Source organism: Mus caroli, chromosome 12 (genome assembly GCF_900094665.2).
Source record: "Mus caroli chromosome 12, CAROLI_EIJ_v1.1, whole genome shotgun sequence".
Classification (NCBI taxonomy): Eukaryota; Metazoa; Chordata; class Mammalia; order Rodentia; family Muridae; genus Mus; species Mus caroli.
The window spans coordinates 34,923,402-34,930,171 of record NC_034581.1 but is presented as its reverse complement, the minus strand read 5'-3'; the positions used below and the strand labels follow the sequence as shown (position 1 = coordinate 34,930,171).

Here is a 6,770-nt window from a genome sequence, read left to right as displayed (position 1 = left end):
AAGGAAGTCAGGACAGGGATTTATGCAGTACAGGAACTTGGAGACAGGAGCTGATGCAGAGGCCCCGGAGGGTGCTGCTTTGTGGCTTGCTTCACATGGCTTGCACAGCCTGCTTTCTTTTAGAACTTGGGATCATCAGCCTAGGGATGGCAGCACCCACTATGGCCTGGGCCCTCACCCATTGATCACTAATTGAAAACATGTCTTACAGCTGAATCTTATGGAGGCGCCTTCCTTTCTGATGACTCTAGCTAATGTCAAGTGGACACACAAAACTAGCCAGAACAAAGTGCTTAACCCTTTCCCTTGAAACTCTCAATAAAATACATGTAGAGTCACAAAGCTGTCGAGATCAGGAGAGAAACCTAGATAAGAGAATGCTCTACATTCATGGAAGGTGTGCAGCAACACCAGTGGAAGTCAGATCACTGCAGAAGGCTGGGCATGAAGCTCTATAGAAGAGGCCCAGCACATGCTGCAGGCTACAACACTTTGGAGAGACTCAGAACATAAAGGTACCAGTTAAAAAAAGAAGTGAAGATGAAAGATATTCAAGGGCAAGGGGGATAGTCACTTAAAGCACACATATAAAAGGCATCATCATTCTTTCTCCAACTAGATCTGAACTTCCTCAGAACTATCAACATCTTAACAGACTCTCCATAAACAGCACAACCTTGTAACTATATCTGAATAAATGGCAGGAAAAGCCATGAAAAAAATGCCTTCAGTAGCTTCACACATTCTATGCCCAAACAAGTGGCCCTGATTAGACCCAGTGGGTTAAAAGCCATACACCCCACCTTGCAGAGCAATCAGTGTTAAAGGGACACCTACATCAACTTCTCAAAGGCTTAGGGAACATCATGGGAGGGGGAAAAAGAATGGAAGAATGGACAATAGGGTGGGAAATCAGACAATTTTATGGGCATGACAGATCCATGACACCCATGAACTCAGAGCAGCTGCTCTTGCCTCCATAGGGCCTGTATGAGGCAGGACCAATAAACACTGGAGTAGATACTCATAGGACACTTGGGAAATCATGGTAGTCTTGGGTTGCTGGAAGAGAGGAAGCTACTGTTTTCATCTTATGCCCACACAAGTGACCCTGGTTAAAGCCAGTGGGTGAAGAGGCCCACCCTCAGCAAAAATAAATCAAAGACATGCAAGTTAGATGGGGCCTCAGTAGAAGGACAAGGCTGACCTTTGCTCACAGTATTTTTTTTAAAGAGACTCTCTTACACTAACAAGTGGGAAAGTTGATAGGAGCTAAGGATAGAATCCAGAGAGCAAACAATTGAAGACGGTTCAAAAAGGCAGAGAGAAAGTGACTTGGTAACTTAATACTGGGTAGCTGCTACCTCATAAGTCGAGGGGTTACAGAACCCTGAGTTATTTTTATAATTAATTATTTGGTATTTTTTGTATATGTAAATAATATATTCTTGTCACATTCATGTCTCTCTGCTCTCTTACCCTCTTCTCTACCCCGAGTCAACATCTTGGGGGGTGCTCAATTTGGGTTTTGGTCAACTGAGCTGTTTTCCTAGTCTTGTTCGAATTAATTCAAGCATCTGCAGTCAGCTAGTCAGTCTGTGACTGGATGCCTCCTTTCAGTGTCTGGAGACCAGTGGTGGCTGACAGATGAGTACTATCCACCATGGTGAGGCTAGTTTAGTTTTTTTTTTTTTCTGTTTTAAGAGAGTGACAAGGTCATTCCAAGTTTATGTTTAAGGCACCTATAAAAATCACTTCTAAAGTGGCCTCCCCTATAAAAACCACTTCTGAAGTCAGGCAAGCCATAAGACCAATCCAGATTCAAAACTGTCAAACATCACTGAACTATATCCCCCTGTTCTTGGAACAAACTATAAATACATATACACAAAGAATGAGAGAATGTGACTATAGTCTACCGTTTCTCTACCCCCAACTTATATCACAAGAAGAGTGTTTGATTAAAAAGAAAAGGCTTGATTAATTTGTAAACCATGGAAATAGAGTCATGATAAATACTTTTTTTGAACATTTGCACTGATATGGAGTGCAATGACATTACATTTCTAATTTCAGGACCCTATAAGCCAAATGAAATTCATGAAGAAGACTTTAAAGAGTTTAAAGAGTTGAATTATACCCAACATAAGGAGGAAGTCTTTAAAATAATTTGTGAGATTTCTAGTCCTAGGAGGCATTAGGTATGTGTTGGAGCACATTTGCTGTGGGTATTTTGAAAGGATATAAATATGGAAGGAGTTTAGGCTGTAGGGGTTGTATTATGCCTTCCAATCTGGAATCTCCATGTGTCTTTACAATTGTTGGAGAGTATAAGCCAGGGGCACGGATCCAGTACCATGTTTGGGATGGCCTGAGAGTAAATGACTCACCTCAACTCTTAGCTTATAATGAGAATAGAATAAATGTTAGGAAGCTCAGAAGCTCAGAGGGATCTCAGATACCAGGAAAGGAACAAGAGGCAGAGTCTAACAAAGGAACACCAGAGCAAGGGAGAGAAACCCAGCATCACTGATTTAGCATGGACCTCCCCCTCAGCATTTTCCTCTGCATGGAAAATGGTCAACATTAGGCAAACCCATTTTACCTCTTTCTTCTCTGATTCATAAATCTTTTTCACCTGAAATTCCTATTTGTGAAGTTATTACTTGGCCAGAGTTATTCAGGCTCAATCACTCCCTCCCTTCTGAGTTTTCCATCTATAATAGCATCCTAACTAGTATATCTTTCCTGAGAGGATAAATTACTACAGCTGCGGGTTTAAAATCTACGGTTACTTCCAGTCTCCTGCATTTTTAACTGACTGTATATTCAGGCACTTCAGAGAGAAATATGACTAAGCAACCAGGCAAATGCTGCATTACCTAATCCAACTACACATTAGCGGTAGGATAAAGACAAAATCTCGGCCCAATAATCAAGGTAGATCATTCTCAGGGGACTCTTTGTGCTCCTCCCTCTCTATTTAGCTTTTACCTGGGACTAACTCAAGTCTGATAATGATAAAAGTTCCTGATAAAGAGACATCTACATTTCTATGAATATTTCCCAGCTGGCAGAGAAACAAGAACTTTGTATGCTAAGTTTAGTAGACAGGCATCTACAAGGAGAATAAAAATCACAACTGACAACTAAAGATTAATTTTTATGAAGGCACTTTCAAGTGCAGTCAAACAGACCACAGGCAATTCGGTTTAACAAAAGAGTTAAGTACAACAGGAGAACTTAGGATCAAATAGGTCCCCAGTAGAATTTTTTACTCGGCATTGGGACTCAGCACGAGTATGTCCCGTTCTAGCCATCACTATGTCCACCCATATGCACCCTTGGGCCTGGCCACTGAGCCAACCTGTAGGAGGTTGAACAGTGGCTCTAGCATGCACTGTGGGTCACCTATGATTGGATGGAGGGGGACAAACTGAGAAAAGTACTGTCGCCCTTCCAGGTAAAGAATAGTCCCAGGAGCATTTCATGGGATGGCCTTGATCCAGGGAAACTACCGCCTGGTCCTCACAGTCCCAGATGCTCCCAGCAGGAAGGACTCCAAATTCAGAAAGTGGCACCATTTTCTCGTGGTCAACATGAAGGACAATGGCATTAACAGTGGCGCGGTCCTCTCAGATTCTGTGGGCTCTGGGCCTCCCAGTGGCCTCCACCGATAGATACATCTGGCTGGTGTATGAGCAAGACAAACCACTCAACTGTGGTGAACCCATTCGCAGCAACAGGTCAGGAGATCACTGTGGCAAGTTCAAGGTGACAGCCTTCTGCCAGAAGTATCAACTAGGAGCCCCGGTGTCAGGCACGTGTTAGCAGACACCGTGCAATGAGTTGCCCAAACTGTAGGAGCAGTTGTCTGGGAAGTAGGGGTGCTGCAGAGGCCAGCAGTCCTGGGGATCCCTCACAGTATTATCAAATTGTTCAAAGCATGCTGTTTCTTCCCTTCCTATCTATTGACTGAGAGGGAGTCCTGAGCTGTGCTAGGATAGAGGTTTAGGGTGTCTTCTTGCTGCCCATCCTTATGATTCTAGCTTGTCACATCCCAGTTTGTGTTTGATTGAATTTAGGCTCTATCTTTCGAAGTGCCTGGTATTATCATGGAGTCATTATATTGTTGATTTAAGAGGAACATCTTTGAAAACGAAGTCATTTCCCAGGACCAAGTCCGTAGGAGAGAGAGTTAGGGATAGTGTTATCTATAAGTTGTTTAACAAGAAGATTTGGTCCAGAACTAGGTACAGTGGCATCTTTTGAGGTGTAACTTTAGTGTCCCATCCCCCAGTACCCCAACTGAGACAAGACTCCCAGCTCAGCTGAGATCTGACAGTCCAGTTTAGTTAGGTGGCTGCATGGGTGATGATGTCCTGTACCTCTAAACAATAGGGCTACTGTGTGAATGTGTGACCATGGAGAAAGACCCTGCTAAGCCCATTGCTTCTCAATGAGCAAAAGTAACTGGAGTTGCTCTCTGTGTTAATCCTCTCTGCTCACTGTCAAATGAAAATAAAAGATGTTGGGTCAGTCTCCATTCCTCCCCACTTCTATATTTATTTCTTGTTACCTATTGTATTTGCCTCAGAGTTCATCTTCTCTAAGTTCCACAAGTCAATGGAACCTTGTGGCATTTGACGTTCAGTGCCTGGTTGACTTCACTTTGCAGTGTGCTCTCTAGGTTCATACACACCATAGAAAAGGCAGCATTTNTTTTTTTTTTTTTTATTCTTTTTTTTTGATTTTTAATATTTTTATTACATATTTTCCTCAATTACATTTCCAATGCTATCCCAAAAGTCCCCCATAGCGCCCCCCACTTCCCTACCCACCCATTCCCATTCTTTTGGCCCTGGCATTCCCCTATATTGGGGCATATAAAGTTTGCAAGTCCAATGGGCCTCTCTTTCCATTGATGGCCGACTAGGCCATCTTTCGATACATATGCAGCTAGAGACAAGAGCTCCGGGGTTCTGGTTAGTACATCATGTTGTTCCAACAATAGGGTTGCAGATCCCTTTAGCTCCTTGGGTACTTTCTCTAGCTTCTCCATTGGGAGCCCTGTGATACATCCAATAGCTGACTGTGAACATGGATGTATCGCAGCATTTCTTTCTTTCTTCCTCAAGAATGAAGAGCATTCTACCACATGGACATGCCACACTTTTTCCTTTCATCTGGGTGCTTTTGTAGATTTCTTGTCTTGTCTAATGTGAATAGTGATGAGACAAACGTTGGCTTGTGGGTGTCTCCTAACACACTGAATTCACATTCTTTGGCTATATCTACCCCATAGCTCAATCAAATGGCAGTTATATACATTTTTTTGAGGAACCCTCATACTGTTTTTTGTTCTAAGCAATGATATACACCAACATTTATATCCTGCTGTCTTTTGAGTTTAGCTAGTAAGGCATGTATGAGGCAACTAGAGATACTAGCTCCTTGTAGTTTTGCTTTTCATCTTCCTGATGATTACTGATGTTAAGCCTTTTTCAGATGCCTATTACCTACCCATTTGTATGTCTTTATTTCAGACATATTTTTAAAGTCATTGGCCTAATTTTATTTGGGTTATTTATTTTGCTGTTGAGTTCCTTGAGGTCTCAGCATGTTTCTGGATAATACAGTTTATTGGTTGTATTAATGAATTATCTGCTGCAAAATTCCACTTATTAGTGTCATTCACTCTAATTTAATAAATTCTGTTGGTCTTCTTTGCTCTTGAGGTCACCATAATATCAGTGTGTCTCTTAAAAATACATTGGAATGCAGTTTAAAAGACATAAAGTGAACCTTTGGGTTCTCTCAGAAGTTATAGAATGTCATTTGTTAGAAAATCCACTCAAATACATTATACTATAGCTATTTAGGAGATATAAGAGTAGGTTGAAAACCAGGGCACGTTATGTTGCTATGTGTTTATGATTCTAATCATTTTGACCTATAAAAGGAAATCTATGAAGATTAAGTATTTAGAGTTTAGGAACAAAATAAAATTGAAAAATATGACATCTTGAGAGTTTAGTCATAGTCTAGTTTCCCCTCTATGGCTTTTCCAGATGATTGTTATGTTGTGAGCTCCCAAGAACAACAATGGAGTTATCATCACTTTTCATCCTTAAAAAGTGTAATAAATGATCAATGCCCATGCCTTTGATGGATGTAAAACTCCCTGGTATGTGTTGGAGTGGGGGTGGGGAGTGGAATTGCAATGCAAACTACACTTGAAACAGGAGCAGTAAACCTGTGATTGCAAAGGTGAGCTGGCAGCACCTGAGGAGAAATTTGTACCTGAGACCTGGGGGAGCAGAGTCACGCTGGGACTGGGCCAGGAAACAGGCACAGGTGAGCACCTGAGTCCTCAACTCTCTTAGCCCAGCAACTCTGTCTTCATTAGCCCTAGCCTCAGCTTGTAGCTCTCCCCAGTTCTTTGAAACTATGTAGATTCTACAGGAATCTGATGATTATTTCTCTTTTATGGCTTTGAATCTTTAAATCATGTCGGGTTGATATTTGACAGAGTTGTTGACAGCCCAAATGGATTTTTTAATGTTGTAGCTTAGATAAATCTTTCTGTTGCTGTAGAGGAGCCAAAAATGTTTTTATGGCTAACTCCAACTTAATAAACTGCTAAAACCTTTTTTCCCTCCCTCCCTCCCTCCTTCCCTCCCTCCCTCCCCCCCTCTCTCTCTCTGTTTCTTTCTTTCTTTCTTTCTTTCTTTCTTTCTTTCTTTCTTTCTTTCTTTCTTTCTTTCTTT

General features: G+C 41.7%; 1 pseudogene; it reads left to right on the top strand.

The window, feature by feature from the left end:
- Positions 1-3,324: 3,324 nt before the first annotated feature.
- LOC110307332 lies at positions 3,325-3,885 on the top strand (annotated as a pseudogene).
- Positions 3,886-6,770: the final 2,885 nt, after the last annotated feature.